General features: G+C 50.5%; 1 protein-coding gene across 5 annotated transcripts in view; it reads left to right on the top strand.

The window, feature by feature from the left end:
- The first annotated feature begins 6,043 nt into the window (after window positions 1-6,043).
- CASZ1 (castor zinc finger 1) overlaps window positions 6,044-27,881 on the top strand; it is a 154,777-nt gene continuing 132,939 nt past the window's right edge. For 3 of the 5 annotated variants that reach the window (XM_055419551.2, XM_055419545.2, XM_055419548.2), the window contains exon 1: window positions 6,044-6,181. The gene's annotated coding sequence lies outside the window, so the exon portion shown is untranslated. The remainder of the gene's footprint in view (window positions 6,182-27,881) is intronic. The other 2 variants (XM_055419546.2, XM_055419549.2) reach the window with 2 other exon arrangements.

Raw genomic sequence — 27,881 nt, 5'->3', positions numbered from 1 at the left:
AGGGTTCTGGTGGCAGGCCTGCCCCTCCCTGGCAGGCATGGGAGGGGGTAGGTGTCACCCATGAATTTTTTTTTAAGAGATGATGTCACAAGTCAGCCCTGCCCCTCACCTGGCCATACTTTTCTGTATTCAGGTGTCTGCTGACAGCATGAACACAATCTTCCAGTGTGCAAATAGAGCGAGCTCTACCTGCGTAGACTCAAGCCCTCCTTTAAAGGGATATGTGTTCCACAAATGTATGCGCATGTGTACACGCGCACACACATACCCACACGCCCATACAGATAAAATCAGACACATACCTCATCACTTGGCATGAAAGACACTCCTATCCACACACATCCCAAAAGTCTGCTGGGGTGGGCTCAAAAGGATATAATTGGTGGATTTCACTTAAATTCACTCTTTTAATTTTTAAAGTCCAGCTCACACCCAAATATAGGGCTCTCAGACTGTGGGTGTTTTGAAATTTTCTGCATTCTGTGTATATTTGTATTTTTCTGTGTTTTCTGAACTGTTAGTATTGAATGTGAGTTAATCGTTTTACCCCAGAAATTTAAAGCTATTTAAAAAAAAAACAAACAGAGGATATTAAAGCTGAAAGGGATCAGAGAGATCAGATTGGGATTAGGGTACATTTCCTAAAAGGAAAAAATTAGTCACCTTCAATTTTTCTTGTTACCAGGTAGGGGTAAACATAAATACTGAAAAAGTAAATTAGTTAGAACCAACTAGAAAAAGGAAAAAGTTGAATCAGAGAGCAAAACAGTCTGTCCCTTGACTGGGGCTGAGTGATAGCTCAGGCAGGGAAATGAAAGCAGGTACAAAGTGTGGATGCTGAGCTTGAAAAACAGGTAGTATTTATGGCATAGAAATCCCTAAGGCTTCTCTGTCGAGAGAGGTGTCTGCAAGGTGTGGGCGGAGAGGTAGGAGGAAGCAGGAGCTCATTTCTGTTGAGACTGACAGACCCCACCCCTCTGCCCCCAAGAGTTGAGCACATGCCCAAGTAGCCTGGGCTCAAGTAGACAGTCTAGAAGCTCCCCCAGAACCTGTAAGAGACCTCTGCTCTCCCCTCCAACTCCCCATTCCTAAGCATCTGTTTTTCTCATCTCTGCCCGAAGTTGTAGGTCTGAACAAGGCCGCTCAAACCTTGAAACAGCCCCTGCTTTTGGCCAGCACGGTTCTAATAAGGATTCATTACTAGAATCACAGACTCTTTCACCCATTAAATTAACAGGGGTTAAAAAAAAAAGAGCGAGAATACCAAAGGCTGGAGAGCAATTGGAGAGACGGGACTTGCTCACAGGCTGCTGGTTGGAGGGCAAGTTCATACAGCCTAACGGGGAGGGGGCACTGGCAATTGGGAATCAAAGCTCTGAAATGCTTGCACACTCTTTGACTCAACAATTCCACTTGAAGGAATGTGCACTATCATTTATGGACAAGGATATTCATTAGCGTTATTTATAATAATGAAATGAATTGGGAACGAGTTCGATGTCCAAAGCTTCCAATAACAGGGGACTGGTTAAGTAAATTATGATCAAGCTCTGCTGTGGGTCTACATAAGATCGTGTTGTGGAAGCGCATTTAATGATGGGAGAAAATGTTCATGCCACATACACATGCATTGGTATGCTGACTCTTTGCGATCCCAAGTACTGGAGCATTGGCAGGAGAGTTCTTTACCACTGAGCCACCTGGGAAACCCTACACACACATAGCAGGCTTTAAAAAAACCTGGAATGTTCAGTGTGCTGATTGTATAAAACAAAACAAAGCAAAAACAAAAACCCTAGACTGGCAGGAAATACATTGAAACATCAGCAGTGAATTATTCATGGGTGGTGGGATTACAGATGATTAACTTTTTCTTCCTGTTTATCTGTACTTTCTGAGTTTTCTACAATAAATATATTATATATATATATATATACACATACATACAGTTAGAAACAAATAACACGTACTTTACAAAAAGGAATGAGGGGATTTGGGGGTGGAAGGGCTTGGCAAGTTGGTCAACTTGGATGAGATTTGGGAACCAAGCTTAGCATTTGGGAAGAAGCCCCTCTCTCCCCTCCTCCCGCTCCTGGACTCCCAAGAGAGACATTCGTAAATTAAAAAAAATGCACTCAGCTTTTTTTATTTTTAATTACAACTTGCCCAGTAATCACCATAATCACTTATCACGGGCATTTGTTTAATTATTCAGTCACTAAGTGTCTATTGAGCACCCATTGTGATGCCAGAACCATTCGAGACCCAGTGAACCCGAAAGACACAGACCTCACCCAAGGGGAACCTCAAACTTAAGGCAGCTTAGAAAAAAAGGAAACAAGCACGTAGTCTGTAATTTTTACATTTAAAAATAGTGATTCTTTGCCAATACTTACTGAGTGCTTCATGTGTATAAAATCTGGTGTTTGGTCCTCTGATTTCTTTGATTCTTTTTGTCTTTTACGGGATTGAAATAAGATTTTATGGTTAAAGAACAGATTTGTTCAACTTCTCCTCCTCCTCTTCTCTCAATGCACTCACATTCCAGTTTCATCTTTCTATGAGGAGTAAAGATATAAACGCTTGTTGCACTGGGGTAAGTCATGGAGTGAGTTTGGTCACCTCCCCATCCCTGCAGCTGGTCTTGGAGGTAAAAACATCAGTTCTGGAATCAGGTAGCACAGCCTCAGCCTTGGGAAAGTCACTCTCTGTGCCTTGGTTTCCTCATCTGTATAATGGGCACATTCAAACGGTAACCATCTGGTACAGTTGTTGTGAGGACAAGACATACAAGTGCTTAGAGTGCTGCCAGCACATAATAACCACTCGGTAAATAACAGCTATTGACGTACAATTAGGTCTTGCTTTCCATCACCACAGAGGACCAGAAACCAAAAAACTGTGACCGGGAAGCTGAGCTGTAATTACTTTCAAGGCTGTGCCAATTACACAAACAGAGACAGACTTAAATTTATTTGTTCAACAATCAATCATTGAGAGCCTCCTGGATGGCACCATACTTGGCTCCTCAGCTTCTGTGACAAAAGCACAGACCCTACCATGGGGAAGATCACAGCCTAGTGGGGAGGGTCTTCCCAGGAGATTTAGAAATGGGAGAGGCTCTTGATCATGGGCAGCCCACCCAGAAGCAGGGGGCTAGAAGGAGGGCTTCCATAGGGTCCTTAGTTGACCCCACTTCCCCTCCCGCCTGTGCAGCCTCTTCTGTTGAGGCTTGGGTCACCAGAGCCATCTGCTTCCCCATTATCGACCCCTGGCCAAAAGCCAGAGAGTGGAAAACTTGGCAAAGCCACAGATCCAACTTGGCAACTCCTGGCGACCCTCAGGTTGTACCAGTTCCTCCTCCCTCCCCCAAACTTTGTCCTGGGCACTTTCTAGTCATTCTCCTGCAGATATGTCCCTTAAGGGCAGGGGACCATAGAGGCTTATCTCCATTCACCCCAGAGAGTTAGGACCCACAAGGTGCCAGGCTGAGATGTTGAGGACATGAGGGGACACAAAACAAAGTCCCTGCCTCCAAGGAGCTCCCACTGTAGCAGGGGCAGCTGGACAGGAAATACAGAAACAAATGAATAAGCAAAATCTCTGAAGACGCTCAGAGTAAAATGAGAGAGAAAGGCTGGGAGCTGCTTTAGGGAGAAAGCCTCCCTGAGGAGGTGACATGTGAGCAGAATGATGCAAGGAAGCAGCCGAAAGAAGGGCATTCTGGGCAGAGGGGACAAGTGCAAAGGCCCTGAGGTAGTGACAAGCTTGGTGATTTCCAGGGCAACAAGAGGCTAGTGTGTTGGGACAATGTGACCAAGGGGAGGGTGGAAGGAGGTGAAGTCCAAGGGCAGGCAGTGGCCAGATCTTGCCAACGATGGGAAAGAGTTTGTATTTTATTTTAGGGAAAGCTCAGGAAATGCTAAGATGAAGCAAATGAGGAAAAGAGCATCTGATTTCAGTCCCTGTGAAAGGAATGGGGGTGGGGCAGGGAAGAAGGTACTAGAGGCTTTCAAGATGAGGGCTACTTTTTGGGTGGAGTGCTTTTTCCTGGTCCCTCGGTTTGTTTCACTTTTTTTTTTTAGTTGGGTTGGTGGGAAAGGAAGAGGGAGCCCTCCCTTTTCACCTCACCCCAATGTCCCCCTCCCTCCTCCCAGGCTTGCCACAGTTTCTAGCTTCCACCACCACCCCAGATGAGGTTCTTTCAGAGGAGATAGAAAGACATCTTGGAGGATGGGAAAATTGTGAAGCATCCGAGGGAAAAATGGAGGGAAGAATAAATGTTTTAATAAAAGTTTGGTGGTGACTGTAGCTGTTGGGGAGTATGTGGAGGGGGGCAGTTGAGCCTTATAGAGGGAAAGGAGGGAGGGGAGAGATGAGCAAACTCCTCAATCAGTTCCTCAGAGGCTTTGCCTCTGAGTTCATTTTTATCTCCCTGGCCTTGGGAAGGATGCACTCTTCACTGGGGCTCGGCAAATGCCTGCTGAATAAATGACTGAGCACAGGACTGCTGTGGGAGAAGAAAGGACAGACTAGGAGAAGGGAGGGAGAGAGGACAGGAAGAAACAAGAAGGAGAGGGAACACTGGATGTCCAGGGAGCAACGACAATTACTGGCATTGATCGATCACTGCCTTGGCCAAGTCACTTTTCCTGCATTAACTCATTTTAGCCTCTCAACCCGCCCTGGCAATAATACTATCATTATCCCCATTTTACTGTTGAGGTAACTGAGGCACAGAGGGGTCAAATATCTTACTCAAGGTCACCCGGCTGGTGAGTGACTGAGGTCTGACCCCAAAGCCCGAGCTGCCTACCACGTATTTACACTGTCCTAGGAGTGGAATGAGCCCAAATCAAAAGTTAGAATACCTACCTCCCCATTTCTCAGGTCATCACTGCTCCCTAGTCCAGAAAGGCTTTGCTGAGACCTTGCAGATGATAGCCACAAAGGTGCTGACCAGTCAGTAGCACTTTCTTCTAGTTCAATGTTTCTCTTGAACACTTCTCCAAGCTTTTGGTCATACTCTGAATTTTTATTCATTTATTCAATAAATCATGTAGCTATTTGTTTACTGTTGCGGTCAATTTCTCCTTATCTCACCATGGATGTGTTTCCTCCTTTCTTTCAAGTCCACTTCCACCCTGTCCTTGTTCAAAAGGGAAAACAGTTTCAGTGACTAGCTCAGTCCTGGCGTGGGGATGGTCTGGCTGTGAGAGGCAGGAACAGAACTACCACTGCTGACTTCGAGACTCAGCCTGGTGTGGCCACCTCAAACCACCTGGGAGGTGGGCAAGTTGGGCAAAGGGACAAAAGGGGGCTTGATCTTCAATGGAGTATGAAGGTCTCCCCTCAAAGAGGCCTTCTTTACCGCCTGGACAGGGGAAATTAGCTCTCCCAAGATACTCTTTATCTTACTGCCTTGTTTATTTTCCTCAAGATCCTTTCACTCTCTGAAATAATATTATTCATTTGTTTTAATGTACATTATCTGCTACTCTCTCCCGCCCTTCGCCCCGGGCCCCAGGTCCATTTTTCACGACCTATCTTGTTCACTTATGGATTTATTTCTTGCACAGTGGACTGCATGAAAAACTCCCTGGCAAAGAATAAGTGCAAAGCAGGTATCGAACAGTGAGAACACCACATTCTTTTGGGTTCAGCAATTCTAACATCCTAACTTGCAGAACAGAGCTAGTTCTTCAGTGGAAAAGTGGGAAGCAGAGTGGCTCGCAAGGTTCAAAACAGGTTACCCACTCCCGTCCCTCCTCTCTTGTCCCCCGGCCTCTACTCCACTCAGTCTGGGATGGAAAAGGCTTCTCCAGCCGCAAAAGGGAGACTTGCGCTCAGATGTTGCTCCGCAGGCCGGGTCTAACCGCGCGGGCCAGCAGAGCTCAGCCGGGGCGGTGGGTGGGAAGAAACCGGGAGGGGAAGGTCTGGGGGTGTGAGGGTGGAGCGGAGCCCGGCCCCGCGATCCGGCCCGGGTTTTGCATGCCACCCACTCGCCCGCTCGGCCGCGGAGAATTCCATAATCACAGCGGGCGAGAGCGGAGACTGGGAGCGAAAAATCCGGGATCCGGCAACTTTGGGCAGCGCATGCGCGCCCGTGGCGCTCCATCCCAAACACACACACATTTTTCCCCCGGACTTGGAAAGTCACCCAAAGCCGCCCCAAGTGCAGGTAAGAGACTCGGCGCTCCCTCCGCCGCGCCCCCCCGACCCCCTCAGCTCCGCGGCCCTCCCGGGGTGCTTCCCCGCCTCGCCCCCTGTCCGGGTGCAGTCCCCCACCCCCGGGGCTGCCGCTTGCAGCCGGGAGCGGGCGAGCGAGCGAGCGATCGAGAGAGCCAGCCAGCCAGCCAGCCAGCCTGCGCGCGGCGTCTGCCACCCAACTCCGGCCGTGCGGGAGGCAGGGGGCACGGAGGGCTGGCACCCGGGCGCAGGGCGGCGCGGCGCCCGCCGCGGCCAGGGAATGCCCAGCGCGCGATTCCGGGGAAGGAGAGGGCTGCTGCTCCTGGGGTCACTTACTCCAACTGAGGGGGCGGCAGGGTAGCGGAGAAGAGGGGGAGGCGCCAGGCGCGAGTGCAGGACTTTGCAAATAGGGTGGGGGCGCCCCCCGCGGTGCGGGCTCGTGGGGGGGGCGGGCAGGTGCTCTCGAATACACGGTAATCACTCCTTTCCCCTACACTCCCCCCCCAGACCCCCGAGCTGCAGGGGTTCGTGCGCTCTCAGGGGCAGAGGAGGCAGGGGTGAGGGGCGCCTGGGGTGACTTTGCAAGACTTTGTTCAAGGGAAGGGGTGGGTGGGGAGCCCCTTCAACCGACTCTTGTGCCCCAATACTGGGGTGTAAGTGCTACCGGCAGAGGTAGGCAGTGTTCACTGTGGGGTGCCAAGGGGTGCCTCCTGGTGGGAAAACGTAGGCGAGAGGTTGCTTGGCTGCGGGGGAACGGCGCCCCCGTTTTCATTTGTGCCTGGGAAGTTTGTCTCAAGTGCACTGCTCCGGGCGAGGCAAGTGGCGCTCCTCACTGCCCCCCACCCCCACCCCAGCCTACCCGGGTGCAGGGTTGGCATGGCTGGGCACATGGAGCCGGGGAGCCGGCTCAGGGCCGTGTGACTGTCGGCCGGAGCTCGCCTGGGTCCCGGGAAAAGTTCTGGGGAGTTGCCGCGGTTGTCGTGTGCTCTGGGAGAGAAGTTGCGTCCGGGGACTTGGGACGCCGGGCTGGCGGGCCGGTGGGCGGGTGGAACTGTGCACTCCTAGGGGGCTCGGCCGAGATGGGCGAGGGTCTGCTGGGGTCTGTACCCCCCCCAGAGTGGGCTGAGGGTGACCTCGGGGCTCAACAGTTGGGGAAGGGGAGCCCTGAATCCAGGGGCGCAAGGCTGAAATAGGCACCAGGAGGAGGACCGAGAATGGTAGCTTGGGATAATACAGGGGGGCACTGGAGGGGAGAGGGCTGGGCCGCCTGGCCACTTGGGGTCGAGTTTCAGGGCAAAGGAGCGCGCGGTGACGCGGAGGAGTGTCGGGGAGCGGGGCTCCAGGGGGCGCACCGGAATGGGGGATCCGGCCGGACCGACAGTCCCGGGGCAGGGGGCTGAGTCGTGCGCCCAGGGTGAGCCGGCCGGGCGGAGCGGCGGCCGGTTTATTTTTACTCGGTGGCATTTGCAGAATGTGCAGCTGATGGCCGTCGGCCGCCAGGAAGTTTTGCTTTCTGTTCTTTCTCTTTCCGAAGCCAGTGCGGCCGGGAGCGGGCGGGCTGGGGAGCCGGGCCTGAGAGGGGAGGGGGCGGCCGCTGGGGTGGCAAGGTACGAGGCAGGGGTGCACTGGGGCGGCTGGCGGGGGCTGGCCGGGCGAGGGTGGCGGGCGGGTTCTGGGCCGCTGCAGAGCTTTGGGGCGAATGTCTGTCCCCAGCGTTGGAAGCTCCTCGGCGAGGGGAACAGGTGTATGCGCCGTCAATCACGGCGGGAGGGACACTTTGGGGGCGTAGATTAAGATAATAATAATAGATTTTTCTCTAGGGGTGGGCGCAGATTCTTCTTCCAAGCCATCCCCGACCCGGGTCCGGAGTTGGGGGAGGAAAGGAGTGCCGAGGGAGTCAGGGGGCCGCTTCACCCTTCCACACAAGTTCCTCCTGACCAGCCTCAGCTTGGGAAGCGGGCCCTGGGGGCGGCGAGGACCTCCTTCCAGTCACGCTGGGGAGGGTGCGGGCGCATTTACGGTGTGTACGACTTGTCCACCAGCGAAGCAGCAACAACACCCCTCCAACGATCCTGGAGCTCCCCCAAACCCGGCTGGACCAAGGGGTGACTCCGGGTTATGCGTCGCTGCCCCGGCGGAGTCTGAGGCCACGACCCTTAGAGTGTGTGTGGTTGTCCCGCCAACATCCCGTATACTCAGAGATGGGGCGGTGAGGGGGACAAGGCCAGGGTAGTAGTAGTGCAAAGTTGGTAAATTTAGGGCGCCTCTAAGCTGGTACAGACGCACGATGAGAGTGCGCGAGGGGACTGGAAAACAGATCGCCGGGTAAACTGGTGCGCCCCCCCCCCCGCCCACCCTACGGCGCGCGCGCGCACACACACACACACACTCGCACACCACACACACACACACACACACACACACACCGCCGTCCTAAAGGGAGCTGTCCGGGCTGAGCAGGAGCAGCTGCGCCGGGCGTGGTGAGGGGGGTAGTTGGTCCCCGGGGGCTGCGCCCGGGCTGCGCTCCACGTGCCCAGAGGGGGCGCTGGGCCATTCGGCGCCCGAGCGCAAAGCTCCGGGTTTGCGCCCTGGTGGCGGCGAGGCTGTGCGTCCCGGGCGGGCGTCGCGTCCCGCACCATCCCCGGCGATTCGCACTGCCTCCGCTGACGCCCAGCCGCTTTCCCACTTCCCAAACTTCGGCATTCTGGCTTTCACCTCACTGGAGCTCTGAGACTCTCTCTAGGGCAAGGTGGGAAACTTTCCCCTTTCCGGCAGCGGCCACCGTCTCTCTCCCCGGAATCCGGCGAATTGGAGAGATTGACACCACCACCCCCATCTTGTTAGCCACCTTAGAGGCGGTTAACGAGAGTTTATGGGGAATATTGTTGAACTTCAGTAATCAGGTTTCCAGCGATCTTATGCCTTCTGTTTAATTTATTAGACTAGTTATTTATTCTGTTGATGATAATCTGTTGCTGGTTTCTATGGAGATGTTAAACTGATCTCTTTCAGAAATCAAACTCCATATGCACTAAAACGTTTAAAGGGGCAGTGCCTCCCTCCTTTTTCCGCCCCCCTACCTTTTTTTGTTTTGTTTTTTAGACTTTGCACCTTGCAGACACTTCGCGTCTTTCTCTGAGTCTCGGTGCATTTTATTTCCTTCTTACGAAGGAGAGGAGCCCGGAGACTCACGCTTTGTGGCAAGTACTGCTTATTATGGTTAGAAGAAAGCCAAGGCTTTGATCCCTAAGTTGCATCATCATTTAAAACAGATCATTTCACCACCACCCTCTTCTCCCCCATAATATAAGAGCAAAATTCTTTCAAGATCAAAGAATCCAATCTTAAAAAAAAAAAAAAAACTATTGTTAAAAAAAATAGGAAGTCAGTCAAATGTGAACCTCTCCTATATATCTGCTCTCCTTGTGTTTAAAGAATTTTTTAATAATAAAAACAAAACTTGTAGCTCAGCTAATTTTTTTATACTTATTAATAGTTTATCTTGCCCCCCCACACACACTTTTTTTTAATTTAAAAAGAAGTTCAAAGTTAGATTTCTCTGCCTGTGGGGGTTGAGGTATATTTGCTTATCATTTAGATCCTGACCATCTGTTTTTGGAAAACTAGCCTCTGGGAAGGGGGGGAAAGGAGTTTTTAGTCAAACTTAATGGAGTACTTAAAAAAAAATATTCACCCAAATATTTTAAAGTCTTCATTTTTCTACTTTTTAGGAGAATGTCAGTAACCTCTGTCTGGTGTGTGAAAGCATATCAACTTTTCCCCCCTTTTCCTCTTCTCTCCTCAGGTATTTTTCTGTAGACTTGTGACTTTGAAGGGAGTGGGTGCGGTGAATTAAGAAAGTAAGGCAGAAAAAAAATTATCTTGGTTTGTGACACTCTGAAGAATTGCAAACCCACTCTGAACTCAGATATTTATCACGATGACAGATATGATACAAAGCGATTGCATTTCCTAATGATCCTCTGGGACTAAGTTGTAGGTAAAACCATTTAATGCATTTTTAATATTAAAGTAAGGCATGGGTTCCATCTTCTTGAAGGTGAGGGGAGTGGATGTCCCTCTCTGGAGCTGATGCTTTCAGAGTATACTGTTTTGCTTTTTCAACTTGAGCCCCCCACCTCCACTCCTTGATATCTCCACTTACTTTGGGGAGAGTTGAGCCGCACACAGAGCATTTGGCTTTATAAATAAATTTATATCTGGCCAGAAGGTCCAATGCTAAATAAGAACACACTTTTAAAGAAAAAGAAGAAAACACAAACCTCAGACTCCACCCCTGCTATAGGAAATAAAACAGAGCAATACTTTTTTTTTTTTCCTTCTACCATCCTGGTTCTCTTTTATATTATTTTATTTTGGAAGAGGGTGGAGTGGTTGTTACTTCTTAGCTCAGAGGAGAGAGGAGTCATTCCTGTTATTTCCCTCTTTGCTATATTTTAAAAATTTGTTTGATTTGGATTGCAAACAGAACAGGCTTACGGGTAGAAAAGAGCACTGTGGCTTTAAACTCACGAGTTTGCATATTCTCCTTGTATCTTTCCCCTTTGCTAATTATTGTGTTGTTTTCAGAGCAAATATGTCATATCCATGGCGACCGGGCAGGTTTATTGTCTTTCTGAAGCAATAGCTCACATAAGTAATTAATGACTTTCTTTTTTTTCCTCTGGGTTAGGTTAAACAGATCATTCAAGGAAAGTCATATCTCTCTTCTCTCTCTCTCTTTCTTCGCTCTCTTTTTTAGCCCAGTGACATAAGAACATGAGTTAGAACAAGAAAATACTTTAACCAAGAAGTCAACAGCTTATTTTCCTCCATTTCTTTTAAAAGCTAAAGTGTCAGCTTTCAGACATATGAGGCTGTCATTCTTGCAGCCGAGAGCAGTGCAGTCCATGCCTGGGTTGGAAATTCATCTGAAGGTTGTACAGCAGGGGAAGTCTTGGCATGGGGGGGAGTAACCTGAAGGAATTTGCTTTTAAGGTGGGGGGAGGCACTCCAAAATGAGTATTTCTCCTGTATTTAGCAGAATTTAATTACATTGTTTACAGGAAAGAATTAATGAGTTGGTAGTAATGTGCAGGCCCCCCACACCCCCGCCCCCTTTTCCCAGTCTGGTTAATTGGAAAGACAAAGTTTTTCTTTTTGATTCACCTTGAACTTCAGCTTTCTCCAGTCTTTGTCTCAAGTGCTTTTTCCTGGAAAAGTACCTTTTGGAATCCCCTCTGGCTAGTATTTCCAGAATAATGGCTGGGGGTTATTTTTGTTTTTTATCCCTTAGACCTACATACAACTCGAAGCTGGTTTCTGCGTCTCAGGAATCAACAGCTATGGTGATTGACTATGACTTGGGTTTTTTAACTTTTTTTCCTTTTTTGAGGGGGCAGCTTTTGAGGATGTAAAATGATAGAGACAGCACATCTCCTTTCCATAGCTAGTAACAGTATCGGGGAGGGCAGAAGCAATGTTTTCCTTTTTTTTTTAAAAAAAAGAAATCACCATTTATGTTCCACCTTTTTCAAATGGACCTTTTGCTAATAAGAAGCTTTATGATGTTACCCCGTAACTTTAGAAATATACTAAGTGTCCAACTGATATTCTCCAGCAGCCCCCACAATAGACAGACACTAATTAGGCACATTTATATGCTGTTGCCCCTCTTTTTGAAATTTCACATATAGCCACGGGTTTGTGTGTGTCCTTAAGAAAAGGGAATGAGATAAAGAGAAAGCGTTTATGTTATACTTCTACTTGGACACAATTAAAAAGGATAGTTCCCCCATCTGAAGTAAGTTAAAAAAGGCTGTGAGTCGACTGAATGAATCTTGAGGCTTTTGGCATTCACAATAAAAATAAAAAAGCAGAAGAGAGATTTATTTGGGATCTGGTTTCTGAAGAGGAGAAGAGAAGGCCAGGCAAGTCTGATGCTGAGACTCCAGCGGAGTTGTAATTGAGCCCGTAACCTCTTGATGTCTATATCAGAAAAACAGACACGAGCAGAGGGAACGGAGGAGAGGCAAACAAGCCTTGTAGAGGAGGGAGTGCAGGGGGAGATTCACAGAGAGAGAGAGAGAGATTTAATTTATAGACATTTTAAAAACCGTAATTTCATTAGGATCTGTTCTTCCCCTTCTCTGAAGGGCAGCCCGGCAGACCGATAAGGCCGGTTCCTCTGCCGGGATGCGTGGTGTGGCCGGGTGGGCAGGAACGTGGGCATCCTTGTCAGTTTTGAGGGAGCATTGTTTCCCCTCTGCCCACTTTCTGCTGGCCTCCTTATTTTGGAATTTAAAAGTCCCACATGGCCAAAAGTTAGCTGTGGCTGGCTTCTGGCTGTCTGGTGATCTCCCCTGTGGGTGCCACGCCGCTCTGCCAGCGGGTCTGTCTCCTGTTTGGCCTTTGGCATCAACGATGCGTCTTGCTTCTGTTGCCAGGCGGCCCACGGTTCCAGCCATGGGACACCACTGGAAAGGGGGGCACCCCTGTCTTTGCCCCCCTCAAGTTCACCAAGTTAAGTTGCTGTGGTTCAGAGGCCATGGTGTCGGGGTTGGGGGGATGCTAAAGCCTGTCGTAAATTCTGCAAAAATTAATCAACCGTTTAAGAGCTGCACGTTAATGAGGGTGTGCGGGCAAGCTGGGCCCTTCTCTGCTCCCCCTGTTCAAAGTCCAGCAGAGTGAGGGGTGTCCTGGATGGTGGGGAGGGAAGGGGGAATTGTGTGTGTGTGTGTGTTTTAATCTGAATAATTGAGAACAACTAGAGAGGGAAGAAGAGAGATGGATTTGTTGAATATAAATCCTCAAGTGCCCTTGTTCCATATTGTTGGAATTTTTTTTTTTCCCTTTTGGTCTGGATTTGTCCTATGTGTCTTTGGCAAAAGACACGTAGAGAAAGAGAGCAGAGGGGGATGGGGGAGAGAGAGAGAGAGAGGGAAGGATGGAGAAAAGAGAGAGAGGGAGACGTGTGGCTCCTTCGAAACTCATTATCATTCTTAATAAGTCTTAAGGAATAAAGGAGAGCATTGAGTGTAAATGCTGGGTAATCCTAACACTTCTCAAGGTGAGAGGAGTCTTGAGGACACAGAGAAAAGAGAGAGCAGAAGAGGGATTGGGAGGGGCCCGAGCAGCCCTGGGGGAGTGGCAGGCCCAGAGTCTAGGGGACTCTGCAGGGGACTTAGAGGCTGGGGTGTGGGGTACCTGGAGGAACCCAGAGGAGACAGTTGTCCAAGACGACCCTGGGGATCTCCAGGAGACGGTGACTGGCTGGGATGAGGAGCAGGGGTGTTGGGAATATCTTCCCGGGGTCAGCCCTGCTGTGGGCTCAGGGCCTTTGCACCTTCCTGGGCACTGTCTCCCCAGGCAGCTTGGCCCCCGCCACCCCCAGGCCTCAGGTTCCTGGAGAAGGCTCCGGGCTCCTGCTCTGGCTCCCGTGCATTGTCCGCTCTAGGAGGCGAGAGAGAGAGAGAGAGAGAGAGAGAGAGAGAGCCACGGCCAGAGCTCAGCTCCGGACACTAGGTGGCTTAGAGCATCTGCGAGGTTTTCCAAGACAAGCTGCCGCTGGCTTCCTCTCTCCTCCCGGATGGTGGGCTCCACTGTGCCTGTCCTCTGCTGTGTCTGTGGGCAGCCCTGGCTGACAGGCGGGAGGGCCAGTGGGCACAGGCCCAGGGGGCATGGCACAGCTCCCAGGGCCGGCGATCCCAGTGAGCAGCTTCCAGGCAAGGCAAGGAGGAGGCCAGGGGCAGCTCCCATGGGAGGAAGGCTGCTGGTCAGGTCACTTACAGGAGGGCCAGTTGGAGCCCAGCCCTGTGTTCTCTGCCACTTGGGCCTGAGGCACTGCTGAATCCATATGGGGGTGGGGTTAGTTGGGGGGGGGTGTCTTGGCTTCTTCCTCTTTTGAGTTCATATGCACCCCTTTGAGAATGTTCTTAATAAAAAAATTTCATCAGCACAAATACTGCTTATACTTTGAAAGATTTCACAGATCTTGTAAAGCCAACTAAGGACACTCTAGGGTCCCTAGCTCTGGTGGGCTTCTTTCCAATGCTCCAGGACTGTAGGGAGGAAGCAGGCAGTGAGGAGGGCAGTTCTCACAGCCACTCCAACCCCTGCTGGCCTCAGTACCTGGAGAGCAGAGCCATGTCAAGCTGTGACACCAGGCCCCCGCAGGTGGATGGGGGCCAATACTCAGGCTCCCATCTGAAGAGCCACACCTGCTTAGGTAGTTTTCCTCCTCTAGGCCAAAGGCTGCCTCCCCCTCATCCGACTGGCATTGTCCAGTATTCCTAGGGTGTTCGAGGAAGGGTCCTAGCCAAGGTGACATCAGAACCATGGATTGTTTTCTCTGGGGACAGAGGTAGGCAGGAAGACACAATTCAGGTTTGACTTACTGTAGTCAGGTTTTGTGTGTGTGTGTTTTTAAAACTCTGTTTCTTTTGGAAAGCAACTTCTGGGGAGCATGCAAAAGGGGGTGCGTGGGAGTTAGAGATGAAGGCTGATGACTGAGCTGGTGTGAAGCCCGGAGGGGGAGCAGGACGGGTTAATGGCGGGTGGATTCTGCTTTTCTGTGGTTTAAAAGCAGTAATGACCAAATTGCATGCCCTGCGTGTGCCTTGCTGACGAAATTTACCGAAAGGAAGCTGCACTGCCTCTCTGCTGCTGGTCTCAGGGTGGGTAAGCGTGTGTGTGTGTGTGTGTGTGTGTGTGTAAATGAGAAGACGGGGTGGGGGAATTAGCTCTGCCAGGCTGGCACCCTTCCCCAGCACTAATTGCTGGCAGAGTACCCATGGGGGCTGTGCCAGCGTCTCCAGCTCCACCCGTCCCCCTCGCCCCCGGGGAGCTCAGCTGTGCAACTCGCTATGTGAGGGCCATTTCCGGGCCCACTAGTCCTGGAGGCTCCTTTGGGAATTTCAGGGAAATCTGATCCTTGCTTGGGGATGGGGGGGCTGGACCACGGGCCAAGCCCCAGAATCCCTGATCTGGCATGAGGGGACAAGGTAAGTCTTGGGTGGTCCAGAGCTCTGCTGAGGTCTAGTTGCAGGCATCTGGAGACCCCATTCCAGTTTTGATTCTGTAGTAAATCACTGTGTGGCCTTGGTCAAGTCATTTGACCTCTCTGAGCCTCAGTTTCCTCTCTTATCAAGCGGCCTCTGACACCCTTGCCCTTACAGGGTTCCCCTGATTGTCGGCTGGACTTGTAGCTATGAAGGTCCTTTGAAATAATTAAGCGTAATGAAGAATTTATCATGGTTGCATTGTCAAGTGCAGGGTGCCCACAATGTCAGGGGAGCCAGTTTTATATAACATGGTATTAGTCTCAAAGGGGACCCCTGTGAATTCCATTCCAGGAAGCCTCGAGCCTGGATATTGTGTGGTGCTGGGGTTTCATTTTTGTATTAGGCTGTGATATGGTTCTTTTTTGAGGGGAGGGTAGACAAATTGTGTAATTCAGTTTTTAGAAAATGAACAACTAATAAAAAAAAATAAAGAAAGAAACTGAACAGTTAAATGTATCAATCTGGATGAATCTCAAAAACAATATCAAGCCCCAAAAAGCAAGTCATTGAAATCGAGCTTGGGGCTGAATTGGGGGGTGGTGTTGCTTTTCAGGCAGTATAGGGGAGCCCATTCCGGATGTGTGGTGTGCTTAACTGTGTGGATATATGGATTCATTGAGGAGCTGTGTATATTGTAGAGGATGCATTCTGGAGCATGCTAGCTGGGGGGCCAAAATCGTGCCCTTACATTGCTTACTTAATTAACCTGTACCTCAGTTTTCTCATCTGTAAAATGGGGGTAACAATCCCTACCTTGTGGGGTTGATGTGAGGACTAGATAAGCTAAAATGCATGAAGTGTTTAGAACAGGCCTGCGTATTCCAGACCCACGTCAGGGTGAGTGTGCACGTATTTGCTGTGCACCAGGGGGTAGCTGTGAGGGTGGGGGGAGGTAGCTATCTATGCATCTGGGGGCAGGGGCCCTGCTAGCAGTGGGTTACTATGGGATCAGTTGGCAATTCTGAATTTTGTGTTTTATCTATGGACTCTCCTGATATTTTTTGGTGATGAATCAGAAGGGGATGAGAAGTAAGACTGTGTCCACTTTCAGAGTTGGATGCCCCTAGTCGGGGAGGGGTCGTTGGTCTCTCTTTTCTGTTGTTGTCAGACTGACCGTTCCTGGAGCTGAGGAGATGGGATGGGGGGTGGTCCATCACAGAAGCCGCTGGACATGGAAGGCAAGGGGGTTGGATGGGGGGCAGACCCTGGGAACTCACTCAGGGTGCAAGTGGCCTTTGTCTGTGTTCTCGCGGCCCAGGAGCCAAATGCTGAGTGCAGCACCACCCCCCCCACCCTCCTACCCCGAACCCGGGGGTCTGCGCATGCGCAAAGGCTCTGCTGTGGTGGAGACGTGTGGCTGGCAGAGGATCAAGAGCTGCTGTTGGAGTTGGGCTGAGCCCCGTGTGAACTGTGTTTCTGTCAGCTGGGCGGATGAATTCCTCTAATTCTTTGTTTCCACGTCTGTAAAATGGGAGTTGGAATTCCTACCTTGTGAAAATTAGGTGAGAGGAGAGTGATCGTAGCTACTGCGTGCTAAGGATTGACGTCCAGTACCCTTTCATGGACCGGGCTTCGCCCAGCTAGCAGCATACAGTAGGGACTTTGGGCGCAGGATCAGGTGACTGACAGGCCAGCCCCTGGCCAAGCCTAAGGTGGGCCCCTGGATGACCTGGAGCTGGCTGGGGTGCAAGAGGGCCTAGCCAGGGGAGCTAGAGCAGGGGCATGATGTGGGTGGTGCCAAGATTTCCCCCTCCCCTTCGATGATCCTGCCTGGAGCCGGGGTTGGGGGGAGCACTCCCCATGCCTTGGCCACGGTGGGGAAGGAAGGGCCCAGAGCAGAAATAGAGGAGGCCCCGCAGCAGTGACCTAAGGAAGCAAGGGCATGGGGGCTGTGAAGTGGGGAGCACTGGAGGGTCGAGGGGCACTTATGGAAGATGAAGTGTATGAAACTCCATCGCCCTCTCCCATTTCACTGTGCTATGCCAAAACACCCCGGTTCTTGTTTCACTATCTGAGATCTGGGAGCAGGTTAATTTCCATGACGAACTCCAGGCCACGTGCTCTGAGGATTTATCTAATTAAATTGATGCTTTTTTCTAAGAAAGAAAGAAAGGAGGGGAGGGAGGGAAGGAAGGAGGGAGGAAAAAGAAACAGAGGAACTGAAAGAAGGAAGGAATGAGAGGGAGGGGAGAAGGGCAAGAAGGAAGAAAAGAAAGAAAAAAAAAAAAGTAAGGAAAAGAGGAAGGGAGACAGATAAGCTGGAAGCAGACCAGTGATTTCTGAAAGGCCATGACAGAGTGGAGGAGATGCCTGATGGTTGGGGCCAGGGAGCGGGGGCCTTCCTAGTGGGCCATGTTTCTGTCTTTGGTTACTTTTTGTGTATTTCTAAGGGAACTCTTGGGTTGGGAGGGAAAGAAGTAGCTGGAGGGATTCTGTTCAACACAGTAGCCACCAGCCCATGTGGCAACTTAGATTAAGTTCATCAATGAACTTGCCACATTTCCAAGTACTCAGTAGCAGGCAGCAGCTACTTTGTTAGGCAGCACAGAGAAAGAACACTTCGATCACATAAAATTCTATTGGACTTTAGGAGGATACTTAGAGTACCCTTACATACCCTTCCATGTAAGTACTTACATCTGAGGAAGAGGGATACTCCCCTCAGAGCCTGGGCTAAAGGGATGAACCTTCAACCTTCAAGGGACAGTGATGGAGATAGGGGATGGATGGGTGGCAGGGATGTTCCCACGAGTCAAAGGGGCCTCCCTGTCTGGAGCCAAGGCCTCCATGGTGCTGGGGCTGCCTTCTCTATAGATCCCATGCATGCTTCCTCTCTCTCTCCCAGGGCAGGTGGGGCTAATATTCAGCAGAGCATGGTTAAACTCCTTCTCCCACATACTGTCTTTGTGACCTGGGCCGGAGTCTTAACTCTCTGAGTCTGTGGAATTGGGCTGACAGTGGACAGTGCCTGCCTGCCTGGGTCTTTGTGATAGTTAACTGAGCTGATGAGTACCCGTACTTAGAGTCTAGTGCTGGGCACATAGCGAGCAAGCACTTGAGAAATGGGGACCACTGTTATTATAATCACTGTAATTATAAATGTTGATATTATTTTCATAATGCTTATTGAAGAGCTTTTGTGCTGCTAAGTTCTTAGGGACACTCCCTGACCAAATGCTGATTTCTTTTTAATCAACACTTTAATGGAACCCTCCCAGACTTCTTTCTTCTGGGACCCTAATATGAATTCCTTCTTTCCCTCTCTCCCCATCCCTCCTTTTTTCAGGCAAAAGGAAGAGTTGGAACTGCCCCAGAATTAATTCTTGCAGGCCTTTGTATTTTGAGTTAGATGCCCCCACCACATCCAACACACATATAAGTATGCTTAAATAGGTACACACTCACACACACACACACACACACAAACACTCTTCTCCATGGGTCAAACTATATTTTTTAAAAAGTTTTGGGCCAAAGTTGGAGGAGCAGATGTGGCCCTGGCAGGGCTGGCTGGGTTGTTTGGGGGTGGAGGTGGGGTCGGCGGCCTCTGGGAGGGACGTGTGTGTTTATTCCTGGACATTGCCCAGTGCCCTGTGTGCTAATGTGGAGCTGAAAAGTCCCATGCATTGTGCAGGCTCCTTTCCCCGTGAAAAGGCAATTGAGTCAGTGAGTTCCGAATGGATTGGAGCTGACAGTAAATGAGAATTTGGCAGTGGGTAGAAAACAAACTCCCTCATCCCTACCCCCCATCTAACACACACTCACTCTCAGCCCTCCCTCAACTCCCAGTGCTTGTTTGGTTTTGAGAGGGGGTTTGAAAAGAATCGTGGTTCCTTTCCGTGTGTACCAGCATTATCAGCAGGGGTTCTGCCCCAGTCTCCTGCCCCATCCCGGGATGGACTAACACTCTCCTCCAGGTTATTGTAACCCCACCCTTCACCCCACTCCCCGTCGCCTCGGTGGCTCCGCCAGTGATCCCGAATGAGTTAAGGGCTGAATCAACTCCAGACCCAACTGTACATTTGACTCTGGGTTCCTGAATGAAGTGATGTGCTGTGCTCAGCACGATTGGAGACTGTCTGCCCCGGGTGGCCCACCCGGCCCCCACCCTGCGGGGCTCCACCGCCTTCCATGGGACCTGCGTACTGGCGGCTGGAGAGCTGGTGGCCCATGCTTCAGGGACCTAGTCTGGTGCCTTCCCCAAGGTCAGTGTCCCATCAGGGATGTGTTTTCATTTGAAAGAAAGGGTACTGCCACCATTTGGAACTGGCATCATCCCCAGTTTTACAAGGGAGGCATGCGATTTTGAGGGTCTGTATGTGCCGCAGGCCCCCTGTCCCATGTTTTCCCTCTCCACCGTGTCCACACCAGTAAATCAGCCAATGGATATTTACTTGAACCTGGCTCTTGCCTGTGGTCCCAGGTCCCTGGAGAGGCAGGGAAGGAAATGCCACCATCTTGCAGACGCTCCTCTGGTCACCCCATGTTTGTAAACTGGCTTCCTGACTGTCCTGTCTTGGTGGAGCTGCGGTGTCTCTCCTCTTCCTAAGGGGGCGGGAAGGCGCTCATTCTGGCAGAACTCCAGCCAGCTCTTTGGAGGTATGCGTCTCCCGGTGGCTGGGGAAGCCTCCCAGGGGCCCCTTTCTGGAAGAGGCCCCGTGGAGTGTGGCTGCTTTAGCAGCTGAGCTGGGAGAGTGGCCCCCATGCAGAGATACAGGTTCAGATCTCTACTCCCTCGTGTATCAGTACTGTGACTTTAGGCTCCTCCCTAACCCTGTGAGCCTCAGTTTCCTCATTTGTAAAATGGGAATAATGCCACCGCCTATAGTATGGGGCTGCTGTAAGGATTAAATGAAAGGCTGGTAAGGGGCTTGCCCTGAGGCCTGGCATGTGCTGACAAAAGGGAGCTATTATTGCTCCTATTACTCTTACTATCCATCCTCCCCATGTATCATCAGGAAGGCAGGAAGGTAGAGGGCTCAGGCCTGTCCCTGCGTCCAGGCACCAAGACACCCAAGGTCGGACTGGAGCCCTGGCTCAGAGGCCGTGGCCACTGGAGTTTTGCTGAAGCATACGCACCAAACCAGCAGAGCAAACACGTTGGCCCAGTATGGAGCCCTGGAGGGAGCAGGGAGGAGACTTGCCATGGCCAGGGCTGGACTCTCGGACCCCCTCGAGGTGGCAGCCCCTGGGCTGGCCTGGCCTGGCCTGCCTGGCCCAGGGAGGAGCCGCCTCCCAGATGCTGGTGCCATCTTGCTTCTCTCTTGGCTTCTCCTCTGAGTTGGGAGCGTGGCCCTTGCCCTCCCCCAGGAGGAGGTGGCCTTTGCAGCCTGGCACCCGTCCCCGGAGGGTGGCTGCCAGCAAGGTGCAAATCCAGGGATCGCCCTGTGTGTCCTCTGGGTCCTTGCACGAGGCCTGTTTGCTCCTGGAGGAGGGCAAACTCGCCTGGGCCCATCCTGGTGGAGGGCCTCAGAGAGGGGCTTGTCCTCTCCTCCCAGAGCACTCCCCCCCACTCTCACCCGCCAGGTGAGTCATGGGAGAGCCAGGACTAGCATCCTGAGGTTTGTGTGCTGGAGCCTCGCTGGTTGGGGGTGAGGGGAGATGGCTTAGAGGATGATGAACCTGGAGGAAATCAAGGAAGGGGCAGGTAAAGCATCCTGCTTTTATCTCCCGGGCACCAAGCAAGCTGAGTTCATCTTATTATTTTTTTAATTTTATTTTCTATTTATTTATTTTTTGCCAAGTTGGCCTTACATTTTCATTTCATTAAAAGAGGAAGGAAATAGGCATTTACCGAGTGCCAACTATGTGTCAGATGCTGTGACTTTTGTGGGACTGAAGGACACAGACAGGTAGTGGTCTGATTCCCACGGCACCAATCAGGAAATAAGGCTCAGAGAGGTTCGGTAATTTCCCTGAGTTCACCCAGCTGGTAAAAGGAGAGTCAGAGTTTGAGTGCAGGTTGATGGGACTCTGACACAGAGGCTTTTCTCCATACACTGGGGAAATATAACCATATATTAAATGGTTTTTGAAAATACATAAAAGGAGAAAAATCCACCCATAACTGAACTATTGTTAACACCACCTCGTTTAGTATTTAGTGTTTCCTTGTGTGTTTTTTTTCCTTTGCTGACTATACATATGTGTAATATACATTTTGCATAATTATAATCATAGGAGAATATGGTTTGGGTTGAGACCCAGGACAAGGTGGTAGGGTCTCCTGAGCTGGGGCCACTGGGTAGTGATTGATTCTTGGCAAAATGGAAACCTGGTTTTGGCCCAGAGCCATCTTTTTGGTAATGAGGTTCCTGAAGTTGTGTTGGTGAAAGCAGCCTGGGTGAATGGGGTGGCAAAAAAGACCCTTGCCTTCCCTTCTGGGTTGGTTTTTACTCAGTTAAGTGGTAGAATTTTCCTTTTAACTCACTTCCTTCTTGCTTTTGACAAATGGGAATATTTGTACCATTTTCCCGAATGACCTCCTCTCCTTGGGGTAATGAGAAAATGAAAGTCCTTGCTAAGTGCTTTGAGATATTCAGATATAAAAATGGAGAGCTGAGTGTTGTCATGGGCCTTTTTGCTGCCAGGGCGCTTTATAAAGAGGAAGTGCAGTTTGTGGGGGTGAAGGTCAGCGTGGGGATGAAGGCCATTGCTGGAAGCAGTGTCTCTCCCAGCACCAGGGCAGGGGAGCCCGTGACCTCACCCAGGATGGGCAAGGTTTCAGTAGAGCCCTCCTCCTCAACTCGGTACACACTCCAAGTCCAAACCCCCATGGTCAAGGTGATCTGGATCACTCAGGCAAAGCCCCCACTTGGTTAGAATCAGGTGGATAAATGATTCAATTCAAGGAGAGGTCTCCCCCAGCTCCCTTCTCCCCTTCTCGCCTGGTAGCATCGGCCCGAGAATAACACGCGGAAGAAATACTGTCACCTAGGCACATAATAATCCTCCAGATGATTTCGAAATATGGAAAAAATGTTTATTATGTGAGTGAAAAGACAAAACAACACGCCGAGGGCTGAGGGTGGCAAACGCCAGGGTAGAAACCATATAAAGATCACAGATGCATATGGACAAAGGTGATCCTCTAAAATGAAGATGAGAGCGTGAGGGTGATGGGATGACGGTGATTTGTTTTTTATTTCACAACATTTTCTTTAAATGACCCCCTATGATTAAAAACCGACGAAGCCAACATGTCGGCCCAGTAGGGAGCCCTGGGGAGGGGGTGGGGGCGGGGCAGCGCCAGGCGAGAGGGCGCCTGCACCCACGGCCCCCGCAGGGTGCTGAGCTCATGGCTGTGCCAGCCACAGAAACCTATGAGATCTCCAGAAGCCGAGGCGTATCGGTGACTCAGACCTTCGTGTTATGCTGTTCAACAATAGCTTTTGTCCTTTGCCCAAAACCCTAGGCCAGTGTGTTTAAAAAAATTATAAAATTATGAGATAGTTTGTACTTTCCTTACCAGCCTGTGCCAGCTTCGGGTGCTTTATTTATCCAAGGTGGGGAGGCAGGGAAGGCGGGGTGGGGGTGAGGGGCAGACAGAAAGGAAAAGAAAAACAAGGTAGAACTCGGACAAGGCCCAAGAAACATTTGAGCCTCAACAACAAACTTTCTTTTGTTTTCCCAGTGGAGAGAAAAAAAATAAGGAGGAAAATATGCAGAGGACCAGTTTGAACCAAATAAAACGACTCACATTTTGGGGTGTGGGGTTGCCTCTTGCAGTGGGGTTTTGCCTTTTGTTTGTGGAACGTGAAAGCTACTTCATGACGCTCATCTCTGGGGTGGGAGTGCTGGGATCCAGGCAGAAAGGGCTGGAGCAAGGACAGCCATGTTGGCCTCTGGTGAACATTTCATTGACTGTTCTGGCCAGCACTGCCAGCAGCCTTTGCCCTCACTTCTGGTTGGGTTTAAAGAAGGTTCCCACCTCCTGATGTCCCAGAATCAACTGTGTGGTAGTGGAACTCAGAATTTCTTGTGAATCAGAGGTGAAGACAAATTTGCCTTGTACCAGTTTGGACTAGAATGTTCCTCCCAGTGTTTATTGGAAGACATTTTAGGAATAAGATTTAGGAAAGAAAAACCTTGGGAGGGGAGGGTTGGGAACAGTAGGGAGGTGTGTAGTTTTGTGTGTGAGAGTGTGTGAGTGATTGTGTATGTGTGAATGATTCTATGTGTGATTGTATGTAGTTGCATGAATGATTGTGTGTGGCTGTATATGAGAGATTGATTGTGTGTGAGAGATATTGAATGGTTGTATAACTAATTATATGTGTGGCTGTGATATGATTGTGCGTAATTCTGACTGTGTATACAAGTGTCCCCTTTAGTCTTAATCACTTTTTCCCCTGGTTCTAATAGCTAGGCCAAGTAAAATTTGTGGGGGTTTACAACAATTCTTTCCCCTTATTACCTTTTCCCTCTAACCAAACCATCTCTCCTAAAGAACCTGTTAGATGGCCTGGACCCTGGGCTGATTGGCAAGTCCTTCTTCAAAATTAGTTCAGAGGATTTTGTAGGAATAATCTGGGGCCTTTGGTAGCAGTAAGAGAAGCCTTGTGGGTTAAAAACAAAGTTACAGGGCTTCCCTGGTGGTCCAGTGGTTAAGACTCTGCACTTCCACTTCAGGGGGCATGGGTTCAATCCCTGGTCAGGGAAATAAGATCCCATGTGCCTTGAAGCACTGCCCCCCCACACACAAAAAAGAAGTCATGGAGGTCTGAGGTAGCCTGGCCTGGAACTCAAGATACCGAGATCTGAGACCCTGATGAGCATCCCAGCCCTGTTGGCCTCATTTTGGGACTCCCACCAGCCCTCGCAGAGACCATCTCAGAAAGGAATTTGCTGTCAAACTTCTGAGGCTCCATGGGCTTGAATGTGACTTCCTGATCTTTCAGTCATGGCGAACATTCGCAAGAAGGCAGCACAGGGATGGTTGCTCTTGTTCTCCAGATGAAAAAACTGAGGCCCAGAGAAGGGAGGTACCTTGTCTAAGATCACACAGCTAGTCAGTGACGGATTTGGAACCAGGACTTTGTGCCACTTGGAAACATGGTCATCTCTGTCGATGGTTCAGAGCAGGGCTGACCAGTCCCCAAGGACAAGGAGTCCTGCTTTTGTCCACTTACAGGAAAGGGTAAGGGGCGCTCCTGGTGGTTCAGATACTTTGTGGCTATATTTGGGGTGACTGGTCTGGTCTGGTGACTTTCTGTTAGGGAAAGTGCTGGATGATAAGACAGGATGAGGGCGTTCTATGCTCACCTCTGTCACCCACAAGCAGCCACTTCCTAAGCCCTCAGCTCTGCTCTCTGTGAATAGAGTAAGAACCTGGACCCTGTGGTTTCCTTGTCCCTTTCTACTTCTGGACGGCTGAGCTTCCTGCCACAATCCAGAGGCCCCAGCTGTGCCATGCAGCAAACCGTCCCCCACAACCTGTCAAACCAGAGATGCCAGTTTTCCCAGGGCTCCCAGGAGCTCGCTGCCTGCCCCTTTCTTGTGCCAGGGACAGCCTTCAGAGGCTCGTGAAGCAATGCCCCAACCCCATGCCCCGTGCACCTGCTTATTGATAACTACATGTCTGAATGTACCTCGTGTCAGAGCCCTTTGCTTTGAGTGCTCAGAGGCTGAGATGTGAGAAAATTAAGAGCAGGGGTGAGAAGTGGTACCCTGTGACGAGAGGCAGCTGTGGTGAAAGGGGCAGGCGCTGTGCCCGGGGTGAGCGCCATCTGGGCAGGAGGCCTGGCTTCCAGCTGTGGGGGCTCCGGAAGGGCAGAGCCTGGGAGGAATGGTTTTGAAGCCACTACTATGGAGATTAAGGGGATGAGAATGTAAATCTCAAGTAAAAAGGTAATTGAATGTAATAGCAAACACTGCTCGCTCTATGTTAATTTTAGCTCTTCCCCTGGATACAAGGCGCTGTATTAGTGTTTTATTACCATTTTGTTTGCACTAATAAAATAGTAAAATTTATTTCAAGGAAGTTGAAGGATGGTTTTACAATGCAAATTTGAAGAAATTGGACTTTTCATTTATGCCTCTGCTATTTTAAACCCTGACGGGTGTAAATTAGCTACAGGAACAGAGCAGACCCCACCAACGGGGACTTGGGAGGCCGGAACCCTGGCAGAGGTTCCAAACTAGCTTAGTGCATAAAGCCGAGAAGGTGGGGGTACACAGGGGCCTGATCGGGTGGGACAGGGTGGTGGGTGAGGGTGTGTCAATCACGAATGACTCTGGTTATAGGCAGGCACATCACACACCAAATCTGCAGGGAGACACACGTGGCCTCAATCCTCAGGGCTGTGTCTTTCTTCTCTGCCCTTTGGCCTGCTTCCTGTCTTGACATTGAGCCTCAATTAACCTGCCGAACCCCCAAGGGGAATTGAACAACTTTCCTGTTACTCAAAAGAGAGGGGTAGACCAGATGTCCAGTCCACACACCACCCCTTATAAAGGGGCTGCAGGTTTAGAGGGATTATCAGAGTGTGGAAGAAAGACCCTGAGCCTAAAAAAGAGCAGGGGGAAAAGACCCAGGCCAGCCTGGCAAGAGGCTCCCTGGCACAGTCCCCTTCTCCACTTTTCCTTCTGACTCGGGCATATTTGAGAAACTGGACAAAAAATATTTTCAGTAAGCCAGTATTTCTTTGAGTTGGACCAAATGGTGGTGTCCATAAACAAAAAAGGCTAGAAGACGGAATTAAAAAAAAAAATCAAGTTGTTTGAATTTTAGGAAACTGGATAATGGCACAGGAAGGTAGAGAAGGGAAGGAAAGGGGTGATGGGAGAGTTTCATTTTGAGTTTTGGGTAAAGAATTCAGGTTGGTTCTTGTTTTATCCAAACCGGTTTGTTTATCTCTGAAAAATTATCAGCAGCAGTGGCCCGAAGCGCTGCACTGGGGGACCAGCTTCCAAAGTGTAGGGACCCGAACAAGTGTTCTAATGTCTGGCGAGGTCCACAGCTTGTATTGCCCTGGGTTCTCTGGCTGCCTGCCTGGTGTGGGGGAAATGGTGAGCCCGTGACACTGGTTTCCAGCCCCAACCCTAGGTCTTGTGGTGTTTTTCTCTATGCGTTTTCACTCCCTGTTGGGGAGTGGTGCATCTGTCTCTGTGTGTGTGCGTGTGCTTAATGCAAAGATTCAAACTGTTGATACAGGCAAGGCCAGAGTTGAAAACCTGGAGCAGAAATGGCGGCGGAAGACGCTTGAGACTTCCCTTGACTGCAGACCTGTGAGCTCTGGTCTTAGCATTCTGCTCTGGGGCTGCAGAGAACTTGGCACTGGGGCAAGGGAGGGTGGGCACAGGCTCCCAGCCTCCCCTGGTGGCTCCTCTAGGGCACACAGAACCATGTTTGGAGCGGAGGGGTCTGCGTTCCATGTGGTTTTGGTTGGAGGAGGAGGATTTTCCATCTGGGGCTGTTGGATCAAGTGACCGTGGATGGAATTTCTTGGGATCCTGAGGCTTAAAGGATGTGCAGAAGGCAGGGGACCCCAAGCCCAGACCCACAGCAGTCCAGGAAACCTCTTCCTTCCCCTTGCTAGGAACACAGGAGATCCTGTGGTTCTGAGGGGGCAGAGAGAAAGGACCAGTGCTGACGGAGGTAGCCAGGGCAGCTTTGAGAGAGTAGCTGGAAGAAGCCAGCTGATGAAAACATTTAAAAGGGGTGCACCTTTTAGCTTTGGAAATGGTTTCCGATTCTCTGAGAGCAAGGAGAGTGCATCAGGGTTACACTTTGGGTGGATTGCAATCCAAAACTGTAATTACATCTAGGAGCAGACGGAAATGGGAAAAGAGAATTAGTCATGTGGCCTGCTTGGGCCTGGTGGTGGAGGTGGCAGGCCTGACCTCTGTGCTTGGATCGTAGCAAAGGTGGTTCGCCCCAAGGACCAGCCTGGGCCCCTCTTTTCTTCTAGTCTACTCCTCACTCACCCCAAGCCATCTCTGGAGGGCCGAGTCCCCTCTGAGTCACTCAGGGCTGCCCCCTACCCTCCCGGCTTCTTCTGTCAGCTCTATCCTAGAGTAGAAGAAAGCTCCCTTTTGATTGATTTGACAATCTTTCTGGCATGGGGTTTACGTGTATGTGGGCTTCCCTGGTGGCTCAGTAGTAAACAATCCTGCTAATGCAGGAGACGTGGGTTCAATCTTTGGGTTGGAACGATCCCCTGGAGAAGGAAATAACAACCCACTCCAGTATTCTTGCCTGGAAAATTCCACAGACAGAGGAGCCTGGTGGGCTACAAGGCCATGGGGTTGAAAAAGAGTCAGACACAACTGAGCAGCTCAACAATCGAAGCTGATCTGTGTGTGTGTTTCCAAGAGGGTGACCCTAAAGGATACCAGCAGATTGCTCTCATAGGTGGCCAGTAAGCTCTGGAAGCTAGCCCCCACCAGCTTCTTGGTCCTGGTTGGTTTGGAGGAGAGCAAGGCCTGAATTTCTCCTTTAATTGGGAGAAAGGGCGAGACCGCAAACCTCTGACTCTTCCTCTCATCCCACTCAGCTCCCCTGGGGTGTGACGGTGACATCCCCAAGTATTCTGAACCCCCAGCTCACCTTTCTCTTCTCCCTGCCCCCCTTCCTTGCACCTGTCAGCTGTTTCATTGACTGTCTGGCTTGGCTGCCACCCATCCTAT

This window comes from Moschus berezovskii, chromosome 17 (assembly GCF_049115385.1).
Source record: "Moschus berezovskii isolate FMDL1 chromosome 17, NW_MosBer_1.0, whole genome shotgun sequence".
Taxonomy (NCBI): Eukaryota; Metazoa; Chordata; class Mammalia; order Artiodactyla; family Moschidae; genus Moschus; species Moschus berezovskii.
Note: the sequence above shows the minus strand (reverse complement) of the source record. Positions and strands in the feature narration are given on the sequence as shown.